Source organism: Eurosta solidaginis, chromosome 4 (genome assembly GCF_040869045.1).
Source record: "Eurosta solidaginis isolate ZX-2024a chromosome 4, ASM4086904v1, whole genome shotgun sequence".
Taxonomy (NCBI): domain Eukaryota; kingdom Metazoa; phylum Arthropoda; class Insecta; order Diptera; family Tephritidae; genus Eurosta; species Eurosta solidaginis.
This window is the reverse complement of record NC_090322.1, coordinates 268,228,211-268,254,500: the sequence shown is the minus strand read 5'-3', so window position 1 is coordinate 268,254,500 and position 26,290 is coordinate 268,228,211. Positions and strand designations below refer to the sequence as shown.

Genomic DNA, 26,290 nt, shown 5'->3' with positions numbered 1-26,290 from the left:
AATTTACACCCCTATTATGAACTCGTACGATACACGATAAACGCTTGCAATCTGTTCTACCGTATTATGAAATAAATTCTAGCGTGTGAAGTTCGATCGTTAGCGTTTATCGTTTATCGTGGTATTGCCATACGCTAACTATCGCATACGCTGTTCAATTTTCTACGCTAGCTATCGCTGATAAATTTTTCCACGATACGTTGGGAACTATTTAAATAAAAGTAAATATATAATTATTACATAATCCAAAATAATCCAACTACAGCCTCATTCCCAACACTCTGTTGCAACACCCTGGGCAAGAAGCCTTAAAGTGGCACAAACCTTCAAAATATTTGGGATGGATGGCCTATTTTTACGGGCGCGCAAACTGCCTTCTATTTCTGTTAAGACATACTCTGACATCAATTTTGTTTATTAAACTTTTTTTACTTTTAGTATGTCAAGTACTTACAGTGTAGAGTTCATTTCAAGAAGATTGGAATGATCTCTCAATTTTCTTCTTTCTGTGGAATCTATGCAAGTTCCGTCAATTTGTTCATTTGAGTTTATATAAAAGGTAACAGAGGTTGCATAAAACATTTTATTATAACAGCTTTTAAAAACTTTTGCCACTTTTACGTACAAGACAAATGAATTGTTAGTATTTACGTTTTGTTTTGCTATCTGTTTCGTATAGATTCACAAAAATTTGTAAACAAAACTCTGCTGTCATTCACAATAGTACATCTATCGGGCGTGTGGAAATCGCAATATGAAAGCTGATTTTTTACGATACGCTAGGAAGCGTTTATCTTCTATCGTATGAAAATTCATAATAGGGGTGTTAAACTCTTAAAGCTAACAATTGGAACTTAAACGCTGATACTTCACACAGCAAATATGAGGATGTAAAGATAACTAATTCCACAATGGAACGAAAATTTTATGAAATGAATTTGAATAGTGAATTTGCAGGATATAATTCGGGATTTTGATTTGCTACTTCGGTTGCTTTTATATTGAAAGATATAACTTACGATTTTGGGATAATACTTCCTTTGCTTTTCTCCTGGAGTTGGATGTGGCGTAGGTGATGATATTTGTACTCCCTCCAGAGTTGATGATCCGATGCAAATTTTCTCAAAAGGTAGATGATGTTGGTTGCTGGTAAATGTTCAGTGCTCCACGAAACAAGAGAGCGAGTTAATGCATTGCACTTGTATTTATAGCATAGATTAGTGATGGAAAGCAATTCCAACACTGTGGACTGGAAGCACTGGATGGCAACTCCAGTCTACTCTACCGCCAGGGTTGTATGAACGCAAGTCATAACTAGTGAGGTGGACGCAAGTCACTTGGAGAAGTGATCGCAAGTCACAGGTGGGGTTAGGTGACAAAAGTTCAATTAAGGACAGGAATATCATTTGCTATTTAAGTAAGCACAACTCACTTAAACACAGTATATACGTAAATTATGTCAACATTCAACTCCAGTAATGATATGGTACAACAAAATAAAAAAATAAAAGAAAATTTCAAAATGGGCGTGGCCCCGCCCTTTTTCATTTAATTCGTCTAGAATACTTTTAATGTCATAAGTCGAACAAAAATTTACCAATCCTTGTGAAATTTGGTAGGCATAGATTCTATGACGATAACTGTTTTCTGTGAAAAATGGGCGAAATCGGTTGAAGCCACGCCCAGTTTTTATACACAGTCGACCGTCTGTCCTTCCGCTCGGCCGTTAACACGATAACTTGAGCGAAAACCGATATATCTTTACTAAACTCAGTTCACGTACTTATCTGAACTCACTTTGTATTGGTGTAAAAAATGGCCGAAATCCGACTATGACCACGCCCACTTTTCCGATATCGAAAATTACGAAAAATGAAAAAAAAATCCATAATTCTATACCAAATATGAAAAAAGAGATAAAACATTGTAATTGGATTGGTTTATTGACGCAAGATATAACTTTAGAAAAAACTTTGTAAAATGGGTGTGACACCTACCATATTAAGTAGAAGAAAATGAAAAAGTTCTGCAGGGCGAAATCAAAAGCCCTTGATATCTTGGCCGGAATACTGTTCGTGGTATTACATATATAAATAAATTAGCGGTACCCGACAGATGATGTTCTGGCTCACCTGGTCCGCATTTTTATCGATATCTCGAAAACGCCTTCACATATACAACTAAGGGCCACTCACTTTAAAATTTTGATACCCATATCGTACAAACACATTCTAGAGTGACCTCTGGTCCACCTTTATGGCGATATCCCGAAATGGCGTCCATCTATAGAACTATGACCCACTCTCTTTTAAAATACTCTTTAATACCTTCCATTTGAAACCCATGTCATACAAACACATTCCAGGGTTACCCTAGGTTCATTTTGCTAAATGGTGATTTTCCCTTATTTTTCTCCAAAGCTCTCAGCTGAGTATGTAATGTTCGGTTACACCCGAACTTAGCCTTCCTTACTTGTTTTTCTTTAATTTTATTTAATTCGTTCATTCGTTTGATCTGCTCTTTAGATAGCCAGAGGCCAGTACCGATGTTTTTAAACGGTTTTATTTAGCTTGAGTTGACAGGCTGCACGGCCGCATGCACGGCCGTTGTGAACGAATCTTGTAATTGAAATTTAAGTAACTTCCCGATAAGGTAAAAGCTTGAAACTTGGAATATAGTTCAGAACCCGATGACAATGCAATAATAAGAAAAAAATCGCCGCTAGGTGGCTCAAGGATCGGGGTATTCGCAAAATTCGCATTTCTGGTCCGATTTGGCTCATATTTGGAACACATAATACATGCATGAATAGAAATCGACCTGTAAAAAAAAGTCGCCGCTAGGTGGCGCATGGATCGAGATATTCGCAAAATTCGCATTTGTGGTCCGATTTTGCTCATATTTGAAACACATAATACATGCAAGAATTGAAATCGACCTGTGAAAAAAATCGCCGCTAGGTGGCGCATGGATGGAGATATTCACAAAAATCGTATTTGTGGTCCGATTTGGCTCATATTTGGAACACATAATACATGTAAGAATTGAAATCGACCTGTGAAAAAAATCGCCGCTAGGTGGCGCATGGATGGAGATATTCACAAAAATCGTATTTGTGGTCCGATTTGGCTCATATTTGGAACACATAATACATGCAAGAATAAAAAGCGACTTATGAAAAAAAATCGCCGCTAGGTGGCGCAAGGATCGAGATATTCACAAAAATGGTATTTGTGGTCCGACTTGGCTCATGCCTGGAACACATAATACATACAAGAATAGAAAGCGACCTATCAAAAAAAATCGCCGCTAGGTGGCGCAAGGATCGAGATATTCACAAAAATCGTATTTGTGATCCGATTTGATTTGGTCCATATTTGGAACACATAATACATACATGAATAGAAAGCGACCTATGATGCCCGATTTGGCTCATATTTGGAACAAATATTGCACACAGTCCAGTAGAAGTGACATCAAAATATTTTGGAGTTGGGGGAGGGACAAGCATACGTGGCGCAGAGCCGAGTAAAGTCTTTGGAAGTATTATGTATTGAGGACTTAGGTTGTAACAAATTGTCAGGAAAGAGTCCTTGTAATAATGAGTCACTAAATGAACTAAATAGAATTAGAAATAATAGGCAATTAAATAAAGACTAAAAACTTGAAAATAAAATAATAAAAATAAAATTTTTAAGTTAAACGGTTTTATTGAAAACAATACTTACATGAAATAATAATAATACGAAAAGCTAGAAAATAATTAGGTAGGTCCTAGGTACTAATCATCACACTCCTTATTAATCTAGGGCGTTGATCAGACAATTAAATAAAAGCGTTGGACGCGTCATATTTCTATTGATAGTCATAAGTAAAACCAACTGAACCTTAATCAGGTATGCTACGCCTCACATTTTTAAATTATTTTTAATTATTTTATTTGTAGTACATTTAGTATCATGGCGGAACGATACAAGGTGGCAGCATGGTGACATACCTACAAACATAAATAAAAATTCCATGTACTTTCTTTTTGTAAATTCGATGGACAAATGTCAAAATCGCACTGCGCCGTAAGTTGATGTATCAAATCAAATAAAAACAAGTAAGGAAGGTTTAGTTCGGGTGTAACCGAACATTACATACTCAGTTGAGAGCTTGTAACGTACACCTTGAAAGTGCATCCGCCCCTTTGCGCGATCAATGTGGATTTGCCCTCAGCTAGCTCAGTTTAAAGGCGGGATCCTCAACCCTTTTGCCACATTGATGCGAGGCGGATGTTACAATCATCATCCTCATACGCCTCCATACATCCCACCAGAAGCCCACCCTACTTCGGACCGCTCGTTTATTTCGGAGTTCAGCAGGTCCCCTTTCTTACCTTTGCTCCTCGCGATTCCACACTACCTACCCTTTCGCCATCATCCCCATCCCCAACCGATTAAATCAGCAAACCATATTCCAATTTCTTTTCATGCTTTAAACAGGTATATCAATACGACAAGAAACATGCTTAACAGATTTATCTTTTTGCAATTATATATTAAACAGACATTTATATTCATTCTCGAATGCCTACGCATAACACATATGTATAAGTGGATTTACAATCCTACAGCATATGTATATATTATTTTAAATTTCTTCAACGGATTCTCTTTAAGTGATTTTTCATCATGAGTTCAGTCAAAGCAACAAAAAATTACACCATACAAAAAAAATGTTATATAAAATATCTTAAATTTTCTCTTTTCTTCTGTGTCAGCACAAAATTAAACCAAACCCTTCGCCTGGCTGAAGATGAGCGTTACTTTTAATGAAACACCCAGATCCTACAGCCTACCTAAAAGAGCTCTCTTCGGTGGAAAACGGATATTTGGGGCAGCTGGATATTTCAGCAATCAGGAAACTATTGCAGTCTTGGCACTCTGGTTTGGTGATTTCGTGTACCCGACTATCACCAATTTGACATCAAATACCAAAAAATTACAACATCAATTAATACAATACGTATACATATATATATATATATATATATATATATATATATTTTTATCTTAAAAGAAACTGCCTTCATTTGCTTGTTGGGTTACATTAACCAAAATCTGTTTTATAAGAATTTTGCTGTCTTCACCTCACGTGGTTTTAGAGGCACGCCTGTATGCTGGTGAAAAGTGATTGTGGTAGATTTCCGAAAAAAATTTTCCTGGCGCAGACCAAAAGCTTTTGTTTATTGCGAGGTGGTGTTCAACTAACAGATAGAAACTATATTTTAAACTGAGTACAAAAAGGCTGGCGCTTTTGCGCCCGTTTTGGCGTTCATGCACCTCGTGTAGTCTTCGAGGGTGCAATTGACTCATTAATATGTGAAGAAACCCAACAAACACAGCCAAGTTTATTCTCGAACGTAAGTTATCACCTTACGCGGTATTTGAGGTGAAGTTGAGGAATTTTGAACACTTTCTAACCGCACTTCCACGTATATGTAATACATATATATAAAATTGTATTTCGTTCATTTTTATTGCAAAAAAAAAAATATGTACAATTGTTATTCGAACAACTGCATACCATAAATAGGTATACCCCAGGTACGAAAATGAATACCAGCAAAGAAAATTAATGGCCTTTGATCCCAAATAGAGAATAGCCTTTGCGATGATGTAGAGAGTTAACGTTAAAGATTTGAGGAAGGAATTTGATCTCAAGGGCATATCGAGTCGACATTAAACTAAATTGTTTGTTGGGAATTTCGTAACCCCGGCAACTGATAAAATTATCCAAAAACAAAATTTTACCAAAAAGAATTTTACCGGAAGAAAATTATGAAACGTTTGCCTGGGGCTCGCAGAAAGACATTAGAAATTTAGTGACAAGTCACCGCAATAAAAATGTTAGGTACATGAACCCCCAAAAAGGCGCAAAAAAAAAGAAGGGACAATATGTCTCAAAAAAATTAAATCCACCGACTTACCACTGTTTAACTGCTGTCCCTGCGTATTCCACATCCATCATGCGCATTAGCCAAAAACTATGTAATTTTCGTGCCGGCCGGAATCCTAGGCCTTTAGCCTTGAAAATAGCTTTTTCCGGACGACCGCGGGTTTCTTTATGGGCGTTTTGCCCGCCGCACATAAATTTTGAACACCAAAAAAAACACTACGATTTTGTCCTTACTGGACCTCGCGCCAGGGTTATATGTATATCTATACAAATTATTAAAATCGTTTACGCGATCCTGCGCACAGTCGACATAATCAACTTTAATGACACAGCTATTCTATTCTTTTAATGGTAACTAACCCCTTTATATAGGCAATAGCTAAACAGCAACACCGTTTCTAGTTGCCGTTTCTATTGTTTTACATTCCAGCCAACAACGACCATGTCTCCCTATATCCATCCTTTTCCTAAACCCTAGCCCACCGTACCTACATTTCGTCATATGGCAACCTTCTGGCATAGAGCTTTTAACTTACTTGTGGTGAGAAAATTGTTGCTGTCATTTGTTTTGACATTTCACGGCACGGACCAGCATTAAAAAAAAAAAACAAACCCACATAAAATATGTAAATAAAATATATAAATATATACAAAGTCGTAGGCGAGAACATGCGGCTTCAGTCACTCTGGCGCACAAGCGGCCCCTCCACGGATAAAGATATGGGACAAAATCCAGAACGGAGGTTCGCGATTGATGCACGCACAGCAGATGAAAGCACTGCCGAGCAAAGCCCATTGCTACGTATACCAATGCTGGCATCTACAATCACATCTATGCTGTGGGGACCCTTGGATGAAACAATAATCATAGGGCACGAAAATGGCTAAATTTCTGTTTGGGACATACGGGAGGGTGGTCGTGAGATTAATTCAATAAATGATCATACGGCTGTTGAAAACGATATGCAGATAAATAAAGATAGTATTCTGTTTGTTACTGCATCCAAAGATGCAGCGGCGAAGCTATTTGACTTGAAATCACTGATGTGTCTGAAGACCTATAAAACAGAATGGCCTGTACACTCGGCTGCAATCAGCTCAATTATGGACCATGTTGTCTTGAGTGGTGGACAAAACGCCATGGAGGTGACAACAACATCAACCTGGTGTTTTTCCATGACGGCCACCCCACCCCATTCATCACGAGCGGTCCAAGGTAGCGTATATCTTGCGGACCCCCAAACGTGGGGAACACCCACCCTGACAAGCTATGGTGGCAACATAAGGGAAAATAACCATGTAGGAAAATGAACCGAGGGTAACCATGGAATGTGTTTGTATGACATGTGTATCAAATGAAAGCTATTAAAGAGTATTTTAAGAGGGAGTGGGCCATAGTTCTATAGGTGGACGCCATTTAGGGCCTTTTCGAGATATCGCCATAAAGGTGGACCAGGTGTGACTCTAGAATGTGTTTGTACAATATGGGTATCAAATTAAAGGTGTTAATGAGTATTTTAAAAGGGAGTGGGGCTTAGTCCTATAGGTGGACGCCTTTTCGAGATATCGCCATAAAGGTGGACCAGGGGTGACTCTAGAATGTGTTTGTACAATATGGGTATCAAATTAAAGGTATTAATGAGGGTTTTAAAAGGGAGTGGTGGTAGTTGTATAGGTGGTCGCCTTTTCGAGATATTGGCATAAAGGTGAACCAGGGGTGACTCTAGAATGAGTTTGTACAATATGGGTATCAAACGAAAGGTGTTAATGAGTATTTTAAAAGGGAGGGACCTGTGAAAAAAATCGCCGCTAGGTGGCGCATGGATGGAGATATTCACAAAAATCGTATTTGTGGTCCGATTTGGCTCATATTTGGAACACATAATACATGCAAGAATAAAAAGCGACTTATGAAAAAAAATCGCCGCTAGGTGGCGTAAGGATCGAGATATTCACAAAAATGGTATTTGTGGTCCGACTTGGCTCATGCCTGGAACACATAATACATACATGAATAGAAAGCGACCTATGATGCCCGATTTGGCTCATATTTGGAACAAATATTGCACACAGTCCAGTAGAAGTGACATCAAAATATTTTGGAGTTGGGGGAGGGACAAGCATACGTGGCGCAGAGTCGAGTAAAGTCTTTGGAAGTATTATGTATTGAGGACTTAGGTTGTAACAAATTGTCAGGAAAGAGTCCTTGTAATAATGAGTCACTAAATGAACTAAATAGAATTAGAAATAATAGGCAATTAAATAAAGACTAAAAACTTGAAAATAAAATAATAAAAATAAAATTTTTAAGTTAAACGGTTTTATTGAAAACAATACTTACATGAAATAATAATAATACGAAAAGCTAGAAAATAATTAGGTAGGTCCTAGGTACTAGTCATCACACTCCTTATTAATCTAGGGCGTTGATCAGACAATTAAATAAAAGCGTTGGACGCGTCATATTTCTATTGATAGTCATAAGTAAAACCAACTGAACCTTAATCAGGTATGCTACGCCTCACATTTTTAGATTATTTTTAATTATTTTATTTGTAGTACATTTAGTATCATGGCGGAACGATACAAGGTGGCAGCATGGTGACATACCTACAAACATAAATAAAAATTCCATGTACTTTGTTTTTGTAAATTCGATGGACAAATGTCAAAATCGCACTGCGCCGTAAGTTGATGTATCAAATCAAATAAAAACAAGTAAGGAAGGTTTAGTTCGGGTGTAACCGAACATTACATACTCAGTTGAGAGCTTGTAACGTACACCTTGAAAGTGCATCCGCCCCTTTGCGCGATCAATGTGGATTTGCCCTCAGCTAGCTCAGTTTAAAGGCGGGATCCTCAACCCTTTTGCCACATTGATGCGAGGCGGATGTTACAATCATCATCCTCATACGCCTCCATACATCCCACCAGAAGCCCACCCTACTTCGGACCGCTCGTTTATTTCGGAGTTCAGCAGGTCCCCTTTCTTACCTTTGCTCCTCGCGATTCCACACTACCTACCCTTTCGCCATCATCCCCATCCCCAACCGATTAAATCAGCAAACCATATTCCAATTTCTTTTCATGCTTTAAACAGGTATATTAATACGACAAGAAACATGCTTAACAGATTTATCTTTTTACAATTATATATTAAACAGACATTTATATTTAATCTCGAATGCCTACGCATAACACATATGTATAAGTGGATTTACAATCCTACAGCATATATATATATATTATTTTAAATTTCTTCAACGGATTCTCTTTAAGTGATTTTTCATCATGAGTTCGGTCAAAGCAACAAAAAATTACACCTTACAAAAAAAAATTTTATATAAAATATCTTAAATTTTCTCTTTTCTTCTGTGTCAGCACAAAATAAAACCAAATCCTTCGCCTGGCTGAAGATGAGCGTTACTTTTAATGAAACACCCAGATCCTACAGCCTACCTAAAAGAGCTCTCTTCGGTGGAAAACGGATATTTGGGGCAGCTGGATATTTCAGCAATCAGGAAACTATTGCAGTCTTGGCACTCTGGTTTGGTGATTTCGTGTACCCGACTATCACCAATTTGACATCAAATACCAAAAAATTACAACATCAATTAATACAATACGTATACACATACATATATATATATATATATATATATATATATATATATTTTTTATCTTAAAAGAAACTGCCTTCATTTGCTTGTTGGGTTACATTAACCAAAAGCTGTTTTATAAGAATTTTGCTGTCTTCACCTCACGTGGTTTTAGAGGCACGCCTGTATGCTGGTGAAAAGTGATTGTGGTAGATTTCCGAAAAAAATTTTCCTGGCGCAGACCAAAAGCTTTTGTTTATTGCGAGGTGGTGTTCAACTAACAGATAGAAACTATATTTTAAACTGAGTACAAAAAGGCTGGCGCTTTTGCGCCCGTTTGGCGTTCATGCACCTCGTGTAGTCTTCGAGGGTGCAATTGACTCATTAATATGTGAAGAAACCCAACAAACACAGCCAAGTTTATTCTCGAACGTAAGTTATCACCTTACGCGGTATGTGAGGTGAAGTTGAGGAATTTTGAACACTTTCTAACCGCACTTCCACGTATATGTAATACATATATATAAAATTGTATTTCGTTCATTTTTATTGCAAAAAAAAAATATGTACAATTGTTATTCGAACAACTGCATACCATAAATAGGTATACCCCAGGTACGAAAAGGAATACCAGCAAAGAAAATTAATGGCCTTTGATCCCAAATAGAGAATAGCCTTTGCGATGATGTAGAGAGTTAACGTTAAAGATTTGAGGAAGGAATTTGATCTCAAGGGCATATCGAGTCGACATTAAACTAAATTGTTTGTTGGGAATTTCGTAACCCCGGCAACTGATAAAATTATCCAAAAACAAAATTTTACCAAAAAGAATTTTACCGGAAGAAAATTATGAAACGTTTGCCTGGGGCTCGCAGAAAGACATTAGAAATTTAGTGACAAGTCACCGCAATAAAAATGTTAGGTACATGAACCCCCAAAAAGGCGCAAAAAAAAAGAAGGGACAATATGTCTCAAAAAAATTAAATCCACCGACTTACCACTGTTTAACTGCTGTCCCTGCGTATTCCACATCCATCATGCGCACATAAATTTTGAACACCAAAAAAAAACACTACGATTTTGTCCTTACTGGACCTCGCGCCAGGGCTATATGTATATCTATACAAATTATTAAAATCGTTTACGCGATCCTGCGCACAGTCGACATAATCAACTTTAATGACACAGCTATTCTATTCTTTTAATGGTAACTAACCCCTTTATATAGGCAATAGCTAAACAGCAACACCGTTTCTAGTTGCCGTTTCTATTGTTTTACATTCCAGCCAACAACGACCATGTCTCCCTATATCCATCCTTTTCCTAAGCCGTAGCCCACCGTACCTACATTTCGTCATATGGCAACCTTCTGGCATAGAGCTTTTAACTTACTTGTGGTGAGAAAGTTGTTGCTGTCATTTGTTTTGACATTTCACGGCACGGACCGGCATTAAAAAAAAAACAAACCCACATAAAGTATGTAAATAAAATATATAAATATATACAAAGTCGTAGGCGAGAACATGCGGCTTCAGTCACTCTGGCGCACAAGCGGCCCCTCCACGGATAAAGATATGGGACAAAATCCAGAACGGAGGTTCGCGATTGATGCACGCACAGCAGATGAAAGCACTGCCGAGCAAAGCCCATTGCTACGTATACCAATGCTGGCATCTACAATCACATCTATGCTGTGGGGACCCTTGGATGAAACAATAATCATAGGGCACGAAAATGGCTAAATTTCTGTTTGGGACATACGGGAGGGTGGTCGTGAGATTAATTCAATAAATGATCATACGGCTGTTGAAAACGATATGCAGATAAATAAAGATAGTATTCTGTTTGTTACTGCATCCAAAGATGCAGCAGCGAAACTATTTGACTTGAAATCACTGATGTGTCTGAAGACCTATAAAACAGAATGGCCTGTACACTCGGCTGCAATCAGCTCAATTATGGACCATGTTGTCTTGAGTGGTGGACAAGACGCCATGGAGGTGACAACAACATCAACCTGGTGTTTTTCCATGACGGCCACCCCACCCCATGCATCACGAGCGGTCCAAGGTAGCGTATATCTTGCGGACCCCCAAACGTGGGGAACACCCATCCTGACAAGCTATGGTGGCAACATAAGGGAAAATAACCATGTAGGAAAATGAACCGAGGGTAACCATGGAATGTGTTTGTATGAGATGTGTATCAAATGAAAGCTATTAAAGAGTATTTTAAGAGGGAGTGGGCCATAGTTCTATAGGTGGACGCCATTTAGGGCCTTTTCGAGATATCGCCATAAAGGTGGACCAGGTGTGACTCTAGAATGTGTTTGTACAATATGGGTATCAAATTAAAGGTGTTAATGAGTATTTTAAAAGGGAGTGGGGCTTAGTCCTATAGGTGGACGCCTTTTCGAGATATCGCCATAAAGGTGGACCAGGGGTGACTCTAGAATGTATTTGTACAATATGGGTATCAAATTAAAGGTATTAATGAGGGTTTTAAAAGGGAGTGGTGGTAGTTGTATAGGTGGTCGCCTTTTCGAGATATTGGCATAAAGGTGGACCAGGGGTGACTCTAGAATGAGTTTGTACAATATGGGTATCAAACGAAAGGTGTTAATGAGTATTTTAAAAGGGAGTGGGCCTTAGTTCTATAGGTGGACGCCTTTTCGAGATATCGCCATAAAGGTGGACCAGGGGTGACTCTAGAATTTGTTTATACAATATGGGTATCAAATGAAAGGTGTTAATGAGTATTTTAAAAGGAAGTGATCCTTAGTTCCATAGGTGGACGCCGTTTCGAGACACCGCCATAAAGGTGTACCAGGGGTGACCCTAGAATTTGTTTGTACGATATGGGTTTCAAATGAAAGGGGTTAATGAGCATTTTAAAAGGGAGTGGGCCTTAGTTCTATAGGTGAACGCCTTTTCGATATATCACCATAAAGGTGGACCAGGGGTGACTCTAGAATGCGTTTGTACAATATGGGTATCAAATGAAAGGTGTTAGTGAGTATTTCAAAAGGGCGTGGCACTTAGTTCTATCCCATTTTACAGTTTTTTCTAAAGTTATATTTTGCGTCAATAAACTAATCCAAATACCATGTTTCATCGCTTTTTTCGTATTTGGTATAGACTTATGGCATTTTTCTCGTTTTTCGTAATTTTCGATATCGAAAAAGTGAGCGTGGTCATAGTCCGATTTCGGCCAGTTTTAATTCCAATACAAAGTGAGTTCAGATAAGTACGTGAACTGAGTTTAGTAAAGATATATCGATTTTTGCTCAAGTTATCGTGTTAACGGCCGAGCGGAAGGACAGACGGTCGACTATGTATAAAAACTGGGCGTGGCTTCAACCGATTTCGCCCTTTTTCACAGAAATAAGTTACCGTCCCAGAATCTAAGCCACTACCAAATTTCACAAGGATTGGTAAATTTTTGTTCGGCTTATGGCATTAAAAGTATCCTAGACAAATTAAATGAAAAAGGGCGGAGCCACGCCCATTTTGAAATTTTCTTTTATTTTTGCATTTTGTTGCACCATATCATTACTGGAGTTGAATGTTGACATAATTTACTTATATACTGTAAAGATATTAAATTTTTTGTTGAAATTTGACTTAAAAAATTTTTTTTTAAAAGTGGGCGTGGTCGTTCTCCGATTTTGCTAATTTTTATTAAGCATACATATTGTAATAGGAGTAACGTTTCTTCCAAATTTCATCATGATATCTTCAACGATTGCCAAATTACAGCTTGCAAAAGTTTTAAATTACATTCTTTTAAAAGTGGGCGGTGCCACGCCCATTGTCCAAAATTTTACTAATTTTCTATTCTGCGTCATAAGGTCAACGCACCTACCAAGTTTCATCGCTTTATCCGTCTTTGGTAATGAATTATCGCACTTTTTCATTTTTCGAAATTTTCGATATCGAAAAGTGGGCGTGGTTGTAGTGCGATATTCATTTTAAATAGCGTTCTGAGATGAGTGCTCAGGAACCTACATACCAAATTTCATCAAGATATCTCAAAATTTACTCAAGTTATCGTGTTAACGGACGGACGGACGGACATGGCTCAATCAAATTTTTTTTCGATCCTGATGATTTTGATATATGGGTGCTTCCATGAGAAGGTCAACCACGACTGAAAAAATTAAATTCTTAGAAAATTGGTCTTAGGATGAATTATTAATGGAAAATTACTTGAATTTTTATTATATGGAAGTATTTGCAGCTTGTTGCTATTTTAAAACTCATAAACGCAAGAGCAAAACTGGGGGTCTCTTTAACTCAGTTTTCGCAAATTGAATCAACTATTTTCTCTTCCCTATTAACTAAACTAAGAGATTTGAAGTAGTGCAAATACATTTTAAAATTAAATTAACAATAACAACTACCTAAAAAAATGAGAAAAAGAGAAGTTTGAACTCGAATAACGGTATTTTTTTAATTTACTTTTGATAGTATACTTACGTCGCGTACGTTATGGAAAAACATTCTTTGTCTATGTAATTTGTGTACTGACAGTCGCAGGTAATAGAGATTACAACTCCAAATCAAGAAATCTTCTGGTTAAATATATTCGCTGAAATTTTCTTTTCAATCGAAGTAATAAAAATTGTATTACCCTTTAAAGTTTGTCGCATACGTTATTGTAAGTATGAATATTTTATTTAAATACATTAAAATCGACGTTAAAAGCAATTTTTTTATATATATTATCCAGAATACATAGTTGTAAAACCATGAAACGGTGGCGCGAAGAGTTAAAAAAGACGAAGCAAAGCTAAAAGAGTACCAGAAAAAAGAAGCTGAAAGGCAACGGGCCTATCGGAAAAGAAAGGCAGATGCAGCAAAAGAAGATGCAAAATTACTCCAAGAAAAAAGGGCAAAAGATCGAATTCGGCAGCGAAAATTGAGAGAAAAAAATGAAAATGTCAGCAACGTGGGTGCTGGTTCATCATATAGTTGCAAACAAACTTTGGGGAAAGCAGTACGAAAGGTAGAAAAGATGTTGCCAATGGACATAAATAAGAAAGTGGAAGTACTTGAAGCTCTTTACATGAAGTATGTACCACAGGCCAATAATGAACAGGAAACACACATGGGTTCGGTTGAAAGTTTTAACTTAATTCAAGATTTTTACTTGCGAGAGGGAGTTAGTGTGCAAGCTCCAGGCCGTAAAGATACCGTAATTCATAATGGGAAAATCGTCGCCAAGCGCTTCATGCTGTTGACCGTGTCTGAAGGTTATGAACTGTACAGAAGTGAGGTTACTTCGGGATATGTGGGTAAATCACTTTTTTATCAGTACCGACCCAGCTATGTAAAATTGATAGATAAAACTCCACACAACATGTGTGTCTGTAAGTACCACGCAAACTTTGCTTTTTTATTGGAAGCATGTGCAAAAGTCATACCATCATTCCCAAAAACGTTTGAAACATTTTTGAAATCCTATTGCTGTAATGTGTTGGATGAATTGTATGACCAATGAGTGCGAAAACTGCGTGCGAGATGTAGAGCAAGATTTAGTTCCCGTGTGTTTTCGTACCAACATGCATGAAAATGTGAAGTGGAAACATTGGAGGAAAGTTGATAACCATTTAACGTTAAGCTACACCACTGCTGCATTGGCTGATCTGATTCATGAAATAGAAGCTCAACTACCGGTTTTTAAGGTGCATAGCTTTATTAAAAAATGTCAACAACGATATTTCAATGAAAAAAAGAAAAACATTACGGCTTCTGAATTGATTTTGCAAATATATTTCGCAGAAAACTACAGGTTAATTAATCAGAATGAGATTCAAGATGCTCACTTTTCCTATCATCAGGTTACCATTTTCACATGCATTGCATGGCTTTTTGGAGAAACAAAGTCGTTTTCTATTATTAGCGACAAGTTGAGCCATAATAAGTTTGATGTTTGTTGTTTCATTACAAAAATTGTGGTTCAAATACTAAGTAAAAAAAAAGGCATTACCAGCGTATTTTTATTCTCTGATGGGAGCAGTGCGCAGTTTAAAAATAAGTTTATTTTAACAAGTATTCCTTATTTTGTAAGTAAATTTAGCTGCAAATATTTTGAATGGAATTTCTTTGCCACCTCGCATGGCAAAGGCGCAGTGGATGGAATAGGTGCTGTTATAAAGAGAAAGGTGTGGCAAATAGTAAAAGCCAATAATATAATTTTACCAGATGCTTTTTCATTTTATAAATGCGCTTGTAAATATATCGAGGGCATTCATTTATTGTATGTATGCGCGGAAGAAATTGAAGATGTTTCTACTTGCATGAATGAAAAATGGAAAAATATTCAACCTGTTCCACAAATAAAAAAGAAACATTTTTTTTTTCATTCGTCGACAGTCAGCATATAAATGCTGCTCGAACGGCATACTCTTTACGAGAAAATATTAGAGTTTATGTAAATATATAATGTATTTATACCAACAAATATCTTATGAATTAGATTTTATTTTCATTATCATATAGTTTTTTTAATAAGAATAAATTTTTATATTGCTTCCTAATTAAAGTGTAAATTTCAAACAAAATACATATTATTACTTATATACGAGAAAAATTGTCGCGTAAGTTATGTCGCGTACGTTATTTAGTTTTTTTTTTTTAAATAAAAATATCCAGAGATAATTTCTCTTTAAATATGAAAGAATTGTAAAGGTGCATTATTTAGCTTAGGTTACGAATTTTCAAAGAAAATAAGAATTGGCTTGATTCGCAGACTTTCGCATATATGTATGTGCGCCATATAAGCACTTCCGTTTTTGTCGCGTACGTTATTACCTCATTTTGAGCGGATATTTTAAACACCAAAGCTTTCAGGCCACCCATTTTTTTTCAAACATACTTCTTTTTAATTGCAACGTAACTGCATTTTTATTTTCCCGAAAACTCGTTTTATGTGAGATTTATATTACTCCAAAAGCGTATGAAACACGCATACGGCTGCATGGAAACACCCATATGGAAGTCTATATCTATTTCGATTCCTTTATACCTGTACAACCAACCGTTATCCAATCAAAGTTAATATACTCTGTGAGCTATGCTCAACTGAGTATAAAAAGTTTGTAATCAGCTGCCCCATGCTGCCACCTTGTATCGTTCCGCCATGTTTAGTATACAAAATAACAATAGGGGGACTCATGTAACCGTATAAATGCCTTAGACGGCCCATACATGACACAAAAACCATGCGCAAATATAAAACGACGAAATTTGTGCAAATAAAAATTTTGACATACACGGCTCAAAAACACTGCGCAATATTCATTTTTAAAGTAGCACAACAAATGAAACACGTGTTTTAATTGTATAAAAAAGGCACTAATTGTATAAAAAATCACTATTTATTTTCCACAGTGCTGGTAATTCACGGTATAATTCGAAAAACTCGCACCAGAAGCATTTATTTTCCATTGTACTTATAAAATATATATTTTAATTGCATGGCCAGCTCAACTCATCGCAGCACTGCGCAATATTCATTTTTCAACTAGCGCAGCAAATGAAACATGTGTTCTAATTGTATAAAAAGTTATTTTGTATTATTAAATTTGTGTGAATTCCTGTTACAAGCTAGAGATGGTCCTTACGCCTTCGATATTAACATTTTTAAGCAATAATTACTGATGTGATATTATCAGGAACCACAGGTAAACTGTGTAAAGCCGGAGTCATTGGTGCCGTATGTCGTATCGCTGTATCCGTATCCCTAACGTAATCAGCTGTTTATCGTTACGACGGTAAACCAAAACCCAATTGGTTGGCTACGATACGGTTACGACCTTAGCGGCACCAATAATCGATTGCATTGATTCTCATAAGATTGGTCGAATCAGCTGTTATAAGGTTACCGATACGGTTACCGATAAAGCACCAATGTCTCCAGCTTAAGATTGAACACAGACGAAGAAAAAAGCATGTGCAATATTTGCAGACATGCGTAAATATCAAAATCGTTTTGATTTTAGCGCAGTTCTCAGTGCACACACCGGTCAAATCCTTGTGCAAACTGGTAATGGGCACAAGGATACTTGAGCCGTGTAATTGGCGTATTATAAAGTGTGTAAACGTATAAATTTATCTAGTGAGTAAACGAGCTTGTATAAATTTACGCGCACATTTCATTAGGGGGACTCATGTAACCGTATAAATGCCTTATAAAGTGTGTAAACGTATAAATTTATCTAGTTTACGCAGGAGCTGTCAAATTTTGTATGAAAAATCATTTACACGATTTGTATAAATTTACGCGCACATTTCATTGTGTAAACGCGGTAAACTCAAAGGAATGCAACCTTGCAGACATTACAGACGGCATTTTCATCAAAAATCTCCAACATCAGCAAGTAAAGGCGTTTTAGTTTTGATTTTACATTTAATCTTGGTATTTTTTAATTTGTATAACAATCAAAAAAATTTTTTTGGAAATAATACAGCTGAAAAACAATCAAGTTTATCAAGAGTATTACTAGGTGCGTTCATATAACCGCGTGTGTAAATGGATATAATTTTACACCTTATAAGTTTATATGCTATCATGAGTTCCCCTATTGTGTAAACGCGGTAAACTCAAAGGAATGCAACCTTGCAGACATTACAGCAGGCATTTTCATCAGAAATCTCCAATATCAGCAAGTAAAGGCGTTTTAGTTTGGATTTTTCACTTGATCTTGGCATTTTTTAATTTATACAACAATCAAAAAAATTTTGTTTGGCAATAATACAGCTGATAAACAATCAAGTTTATCAAGAGTATTACTAGGTGCGTTCATATAACAGCGTGTGTAAATGGATATAATTTTACACCTTATAAGTTTATATGCTTTCATGAGTCCCCCTAATTTCTGGCTTATTTTGGTACCCCCGGGGTAACTAAAGAACAAGCCTATATAATAGGTCCGACACATAAGCAGTTTTTCATATATATGAGTTTAACACATGCTTATGCATTATGAGTAGATTGCATGTATTTTTATGGAGAATGGTAGAATGAGCGACACTAGCGCCATCTGATATTGAAAACAAGCCAACTACCCAATTTTGTTCCAAGCAAATTATAAGAAGAATTTGACATTTGCTTTGGCTAAGGGTGTTAGCACAGTTTGCAAGTGAAATATTTCTCCCACTGGTTGATAAATTTTCTAACATTTTTCACAATTAAAAACTGCAATAACGTAATCAGCTGTTTATCGTTACGACGGTAAACCAAAACCCAATTGGTTGGCTACGATACGGTTACGACCTTAGCGGCACCAATAATCGATTGCATTGATTCTCATAAGATTGGTCGAATCAGCTGTTATAAGGTTACCGATACGGTTACCGATAAAGCACCAATGTCTCCAGCTTAAGATTGAACACAGACGAAGAAAAAAGCATGTGCAATATTTGCAGACATGCGTAAATATCAAAATCGTTTTGATTTTAGCGCAGTTCTCAGTGCACACACCGGTCAAATCCTTGTGCAAACTGGTAATGGGCACAAGGATACTTGAGCCGTGTAATTGGCGTATTATAAAGTGTGTAAACGTATAAATTTATCTAGTGAGTAAACGAGCTTGTATAAATTTACGCGCACATTTCATTAGGGGGACTCATGTAACCGTATAAATGCCTTATAAAGTGTGTAAACGTATAAATTTATCTAGTTTACGCAGGAGCTGTCAAATTTTGTATGAAAAATCATTTACACGATTTGTATAAATTTACGCGCACATTTCATTGTGTAAACGCGGTGAACTCAAAGGAATGCAACCTTGCAGACATTACAGACGGCATTTTCATCAAAAATCTCCAACATCAGCAAGTAAAGGCGTTTTAGTTTTGATTTTACATTTAATCTTGGTATTTTTTAATTTGTATAACAATCAAAAAAATTTTTTTGGAAATAATACAGCTGAAAAACAATCAAGTTTATCAAGAGTATTACTAGGTGCGTTCATATAACCGCGTGTGTAAATGGATATAATTTTACACCTTATAAGTTTATATGCTATCATGAGTTCCCCTATTGTGTAAACGCGGTAAACTCAAAGGAATGCAACCTTGCAGACATTACAGCAGGCATTTTCATCAGAAATCTCCAATATCAGCAAGTAAAGGCGTTTTAGTTTGGATTTTTCACTTGATCTTGGCATTTTTTAATTTATACAACAATCAAAAAAATTTTGTTTGGCAATAATACAGCTGATAAACAATCAAGTTTATCAAGAGTATTACTAGGTGCGTTCATATAACAGCGTGTGTAAATGGATATAATTTTACACCTTATAAGTTTATATGCTTTCATGAGTCCCCCTAATTTCTGGCTTATTTTGGTACCCCCGGGGTAACTAAAGAACAAGCCTATATAATAGGTCCGACACATAAGCAGTTTTTCATATATATGAGTTTAACACATGCTTATGCATTATGAGTAGATTGCATGTATTTTTATGGAGAATGGTAGAATGAGCGACACTAGCGCCATCTGATATTGAAAACAAGCCAACTACCCAATTTTGTTCCAAGCAAATTATAAGAAGAATTTGACATTTGCTTTGGCTAAGGGTGTTAGCACAGTTTGCAAGTGAAATATTTCTCCCACTGGTTGATAAATTTTCTAACATTTTTCACAATTAAAAACTGCAATATAACAATCGAATACGACACAAAATATGTTATCAAGTATTTTTGTTTTATAGGGAGAATGTTTACAACAGTGCTTCGCGAAATTTTGTATGTGAATGGGCAAGGCGTAATAAACTTCAATTGCTAAGTCTGAAGTTCCTTCATATTTACAAACGCAACATCTTAGTTGATTGTGGCGATGTTATTGGAATGCATAAGCTTATGTTAAACGCATCTATATGAAAAATGTCATTGTGCGACCGCCTTAAGACAATATGATGAATGTGACTAAAATGGTGTCAATTTTTCTTCAAGTAAATAATGAAAATATTCAGTTTAAATGCCTTTTAGGTCCGACACATAAGCACTTTTTCATATAGTGTTATGGAATCGCATTTCCTATGGGAGCAGCAAGGAAGGCAGTCGGCATGATATTGTTGTGCACAGTGGCTAGTCATGTCGGCTGGGGTGGGTCTTGCCAACCTTGCTGTCCTGCGCCATAACAAAAAACTAAAAGCTGTCAAATTCAAAAAAAAAACCGGCAGAAGCGCAGAGGCCGACTCAAAACGCTTATCAATTCAAAAGAAACGACATCCGGTCGAACCGGATGCCACGGGCAGACCGTTAAATTCAAAACTACATTCAAAATTTAAAAATTCAAAAAAAAAACTGAACGCAAAAAAAAATTACCGAACCGGACATGACCGGTTACTACAACTGAAATTCAAAAAAAAAGCTGAAAAAAATAAAAGTAAACGCTGAAAATTAAAAGAAAACAAAGGCCGAATATATATAGGGGGCGCCGCGGGTGGTGTTGCGACGCCCGGTGCTATTCCCACCCTCAAATCCATGGCCACCGACGCACCTGTATTTCGGTGGCCGCTTTACCTGTATACCTACATACGTGCCTTCTAAATGACGGAGAAAGTCAACACTCCCATTTTATAACTTATCTAATCTAATATATATTATAAATGGGAAAGTTTGGATGTTAAGATGTTTGGATGTTTGGATGTTTAGATGTTTGGATGTTTGGATGTTTGGATGTTTGGATGTTTGGATGTTTGGATGTTTGGATGTTTGGATGTTTGTCCAGACGTTTGTCTTTGTGACTCAATAACGCAAGAACGGCTGGACCGATTTGTATGAAATTTTGCACACATATAGCCAATAGTCTAGAAGGATCTACTAGCTATATATTTTTCAAAAGGGGCGTGGTCCCCGCCCCCTAGGAACAGTTATAATTTAATTATTATATTTTTTCGTCTTTGCGACTGAATCACGCCAGAATGGCTACACGGATTTTGATGAAATTTGGGACACAGACAGTAGTCTACTAGCGAAATTTTTTTCGATCATGGAAAGAGGGGTGGGGGTCCCACGACCCCTTCGAGAAATTATTTTTCATAATTTTTACACATTATAACTTTACGTATACTGGCCTTCACCAATATCACAGACTCAAGGGGTCAAATAAGTCGAGGGCTTACAAAGTAAGCAGTGACACCCTCCGCCCGCCCCCCTTTATCTCCCCCTCTGGTGTAAAATCCATAAATTGTTATAACTCAATCTAAATTTTCTCCTAAATCAATAGTTTTTGGTATCTGGTACATACAGAACGAGATCTAGACAATTTTGGAGGAACGATCAGTGGTCCTCTCCTCTACTCCCGCCATCCGCCCTCCATCAATTGTTTTTATTAGCACGCTTTTATTAGCTTTACCTGTATGTTTCTATCTAACTTTTTATTCGCTCCAATGCGCCTGCTGCCTTATTAACATGGTTTTATAATTAGCTTCACCTTATTTGTAATCCCGTAAGGGTCATATCGAGACCCTTCCGGGATCATTTCTGGATGGTTTTCGGGATCGGTCCGGGATTACGCCGGGGTAATTTCGGGACTTTTTCGGGACTATTTCGGGATCATTTTGGGACCCTTCCGGAATCATTTCTGTATAGTTTACGGGATCCGTCCGGGATCCCGTCGGGGTTATTTTGGAACATTTTCGGGACTATTCCGGAATCATTTCGGGACTATTTTGCGATCATTTGGGGACCCTTCCGGCATCATTTCTGGATGGTTTTCGGGATCCGTGCGGGATCTCGTCGAGGTCATATGGGGACTTTTTCGGGATCATTTGGGGGCTCTTCCGGCATCATTTCTGGATGATTTTCGGGATCCGTCCGGGATATCGTCGGGGTCATTTGGGGACTTTTTCGGGATCATTTGGGGGCTCTTCCGGCGTCATTTCTGGATGGTTTTCGGGATCCGTCCGGGATCTCGCCGGGGTCATTTGGGGACTTTTTCGGGATCATTTTGGGGCTCATCCGGCATCATTTCTGGATGGTTTTCGGGATCCGTCCGGGATCCCGTCGGGGTCATTTCGGAGCTTTTTCGCGACTAATACGGGATCATTTGGGAACCCTTTCGGCATCATTTCTGGATGGTTTTCGGAATCCGTCCGGGATCCCGTCGGGGTCATTTCGGGACTTTTTCGCGACTAATACCGGATCATTTGGGAACCCTTTCGGCATCATTTCTGGATGGTTTTCGGGATCCGTCCGGGATCCCATTAGGGTAATTTCGGGACTATTAGGGGATCATTTGGGAACCTTTCCGGCATCATTTCTGGATAATTTTCGGGATCCGTCCGGGATGCCGACGAGGTCATTTCGGGACTATTTCGGGATCATTTGGGATACCTACCGGCATCATTTCTGGATGGTTTTTGGGATTCGTCCGGGATTCCGTCGTGGTCCTTTCGGGACTCTTTTTCGACTAATATGGGATCATTTGCGGACCCTTTCGGCATCATTTCTGGATAGTTGTCGGGATCCCGTCACGGTCATTTCGGGACTATTAGGGGATCATTTGAGGACCTTTCCGGCATCATTTCTGTATTGTTTTCGGAATCCCTTCGGGATCCCGTCAGGGTCATTTTGGGACTTTTTCGGGGCTAATACGGGATCATTTGGGGATCCTCTAGGGTTGTTTCGTGACTTTTTCTGTTTTATTTCGGGATCATTTGGGGACCCTTCCGGCATAATTTCTTGATGGTTTGCCGGATCCATCAGGGTCATTTCGGGACCATTTTGGGATCATTTGGGGACCCTTCCGAGATCATTTCTGGATCCGTCCGGGATGCCGTAGGAGCCATTTCGGGATTTTTTGTTACTTTTCCGGGATAGTTTTTGGACCCTTCCGGGATCATTTCTGGATCTGTGCGGGATCTCATCTGGGTCATTTCCGGACTATTTCGGGATCATTTTGGGATCCTTCCGGAATCATTTCTGTATGGGTTTCGCGATCCGTCGTTGATTCCCTCGGAACCTTTTCTGGAGTATGTCGGGGTCCTTTGGGGACTTTTTCGGGATCATTTGGGGCTATTCCGGCATCATTTCTGGATGGTTTTCGGGATCCGTGCGGGATCTCGTCGGCGTCATTTGGGGACTTTTTCGGGATCATTTGGGGGCTCTTCCGGCATAATTTCTGGATGGTTTTCGGGTTCCGTCCGGGATATCGTCGGGGTTATTTGGGGACTTTTTCGGGATCATTTGAGGGCTCTTCCGGCATCATTTCTGGATGGTTTTCGGGATCCTTCCAGGATCCCATCAGGGTAATTTCGGGACTATTAGGGGATCATTTGTGGACCTTTCCGGCATCATTTCTGGATAATTTTCGGTATCCGTCCGGGATGCCGACGAGGTCATTTCGGGATTATTTCGGGATCATTTGGGATACCTACCGATCATTTCTGGATGGTATTTGGGATTCGTCCGGGATCCCGTCGGGGTCATTTCGGGACTTTTTCTCGACTAATACGGGATCATTTGCGGACCCTTTCGGCACAATTTCTGGATAGTTGTCGGGATCCGTTCGGGATCCCGTCACGGTAATTTCGGAACTATTAGGGGATCATTTGAGGACCTTTCCGGCATCATTTCTGGATAGTTTTTTGAATCCTTTCGGGATCCCGTCAGGATCATTTCGGGGCTTTTTCGGGATCATTTAAGGATGGCTTTCAGGATTCGTCCGGGAACCCGTCAGGGTAATTTCTGGACTTATCCGAGACTATTTCGGGATCATTTTGGGACCTTCCCAAGATGATTTCTGGATGGATTTCGGGATTTGTCCGGGATGGCCTCAGGGTCATTTTGAGACTATTAGGTGAGCATTTGAGGACCGTTCCGGCATCACTTCTGGATGGTTTTCGGTATCCGTTCAGATTTCCGTCGGAATAATTGCGGGACTTTTTCGGGATCATTGGGGTCCCTTCCGACATCATTTCTGGATGGTGTTTGGGATTCGTCCGGCATCCCGTCGGGGTCATTTCGGGACTTTTTCTCGACTAATACGGGATCATTTGCGGGCCCTTTCGGTATCATTTCTGGATAGTTGTCGGGATCCGTTCGGGATCCCGTCAGGGTCTTTTCGGAACTATTGGGAGATCATTTGAGGACCTTTCCGGCATCATTTCTGGTTAGTTTTCGGGATCCATTCCGGGTCCCATCATGGTCATTTCGGGACTTTTTCGGCATCATTTAAGATTGGTTTTCAGAATTCGTCCGGGATCCGTCAGGGTAATTTCTGTACTTTTCCCAGACTATTTCGGGATAATTTTGGGACCCTCCCAAGATCATTTCTGGATGGATTTCGGGATCTGTCCGGGATGCCGTCAGGGTCATTTTGGGACTATTAGGTGATAATTTGAGGACCTTTTCGGCATCACTTCTGGATGGTTTTCGGTATCCGCTCAGGATCCCGTCGGAATTATTGCGGGACTTTTTCGGGATCATTTGGTGTCCCTTCCGGCATCATTTCTGGATGGTTTTTGGGATTCGTCCGGCATCCCGTCGGGTTCATTTCGGGCCTTTTTCTCGACTAATACGGGATCATTTGCGGGCCCTTTCGGCATCATTTCTAGATAGTTGTCGGGATCCGTTCGGGATCCCGTCAGGGTCTTTTCGGAACTATTAGGTGATCATTTGAGGACATTTCCGGCATCATTTCTGGATAGTTTTCGGGATCCTTTCGGGGTCCAGTCAGGGTCATTTCGGGACTTTTTCGGGATCATTTAGAGATGGCTTTCAGGATTCGTCCGGGAACCCGTCAGGGTAATTTCTGAACTTTTCCGAGACTATTTCGGGATAATTTTGGGACCTTCCCAAGATCATTTCTGGATGGATTTTGGGATCAGTCCGGGATGCCGTCAGGGTCATGTTGGTATTAGGTGATCATTTGAGGACCTTTCCGGCATCACTTCTGGATGGTTTTCGGTATCCGATCAGGATCCCCTCGGAATCATTGCGGGACTTTTTCGGGATCATTTGGGGTCCCTCCCAAGATCATTTCTGGATGGATTTCGGGATCTGTCCGGGATCCCGTCAGTGTCATTTAGGGGTGCGTTCGAGATCCCGTCAGGGTCATTTCGGGACTTCTTCGGGACAATATCGGGATCATTTCTGGATGGTTTATGGGATCCGTCCATGACCCCTTAAGGGTCATTTCGGGACTATTAGGTGATCATTTGAGGACCTTTCCGGCATCACTTCTGGATGATATTCGGTATCCGTTCGGGATCCCGTCGGAATCAATGCGGGACTTTTACGGAATCATTTGGGATTCCTTCCGGCATCATTTCTGGATGGTTTTCGGGATTTGTCCGGGATCCCGTCGGGGTTATTTCGGGACCTTTTCGGAGCTAATACGGGATCATTTGGGGATCCTCTAGGGGTCGTTTCGTGACTTTTTCTGTATTATTTCGGGATCATTTTGGGATCCTTTCGGCATAATTTCTTGATGGTTTGCCGGATCCATCAGGGTCATTTCGGGACCATTTTGGGATCATTTGGGGACCCTACCGAGATCATCTCTGGATCCGTCCGGGATGCCGTAGGAGCCATTTCGGGATTTTTTGTTACTTTTCCGGGATAGTTTTTGCACCCTTCCGGGATCATTTCTGGATCTGTGCGGGATCCCATCTGGGTCAATTCCGGACTATTTCGGAATCATTTCTGTATGGTTTTCGCGATCCATCGTGGATCCTCTCGGAGCCATTTCGGAACTTTTTCTGGAGTTAGTCGGGATAATTTAGGGACCCT

The 26,290-nt window shown here is 38.9% G+C and overlaps 1 long non-coding RNA gene and 1 pseudogene across 1 annotated transcript in view; both read left to right on the top strand.

The window, feature by feature from the left end:
- Window positions 1-26,290, top strand: part of LOC137251444 (uncharacterized) — a 124,479-nt gene that overhangs the window by 61,190 nt on the left and 36,999 nt on the right. The window lies entirely within an intron of this gene.
- On the top strand, window positions 6,446-7,254 carry LOC137247807 (eukaryotic translation initiation factor 3 subunit I-like; annotated as a pseudogene).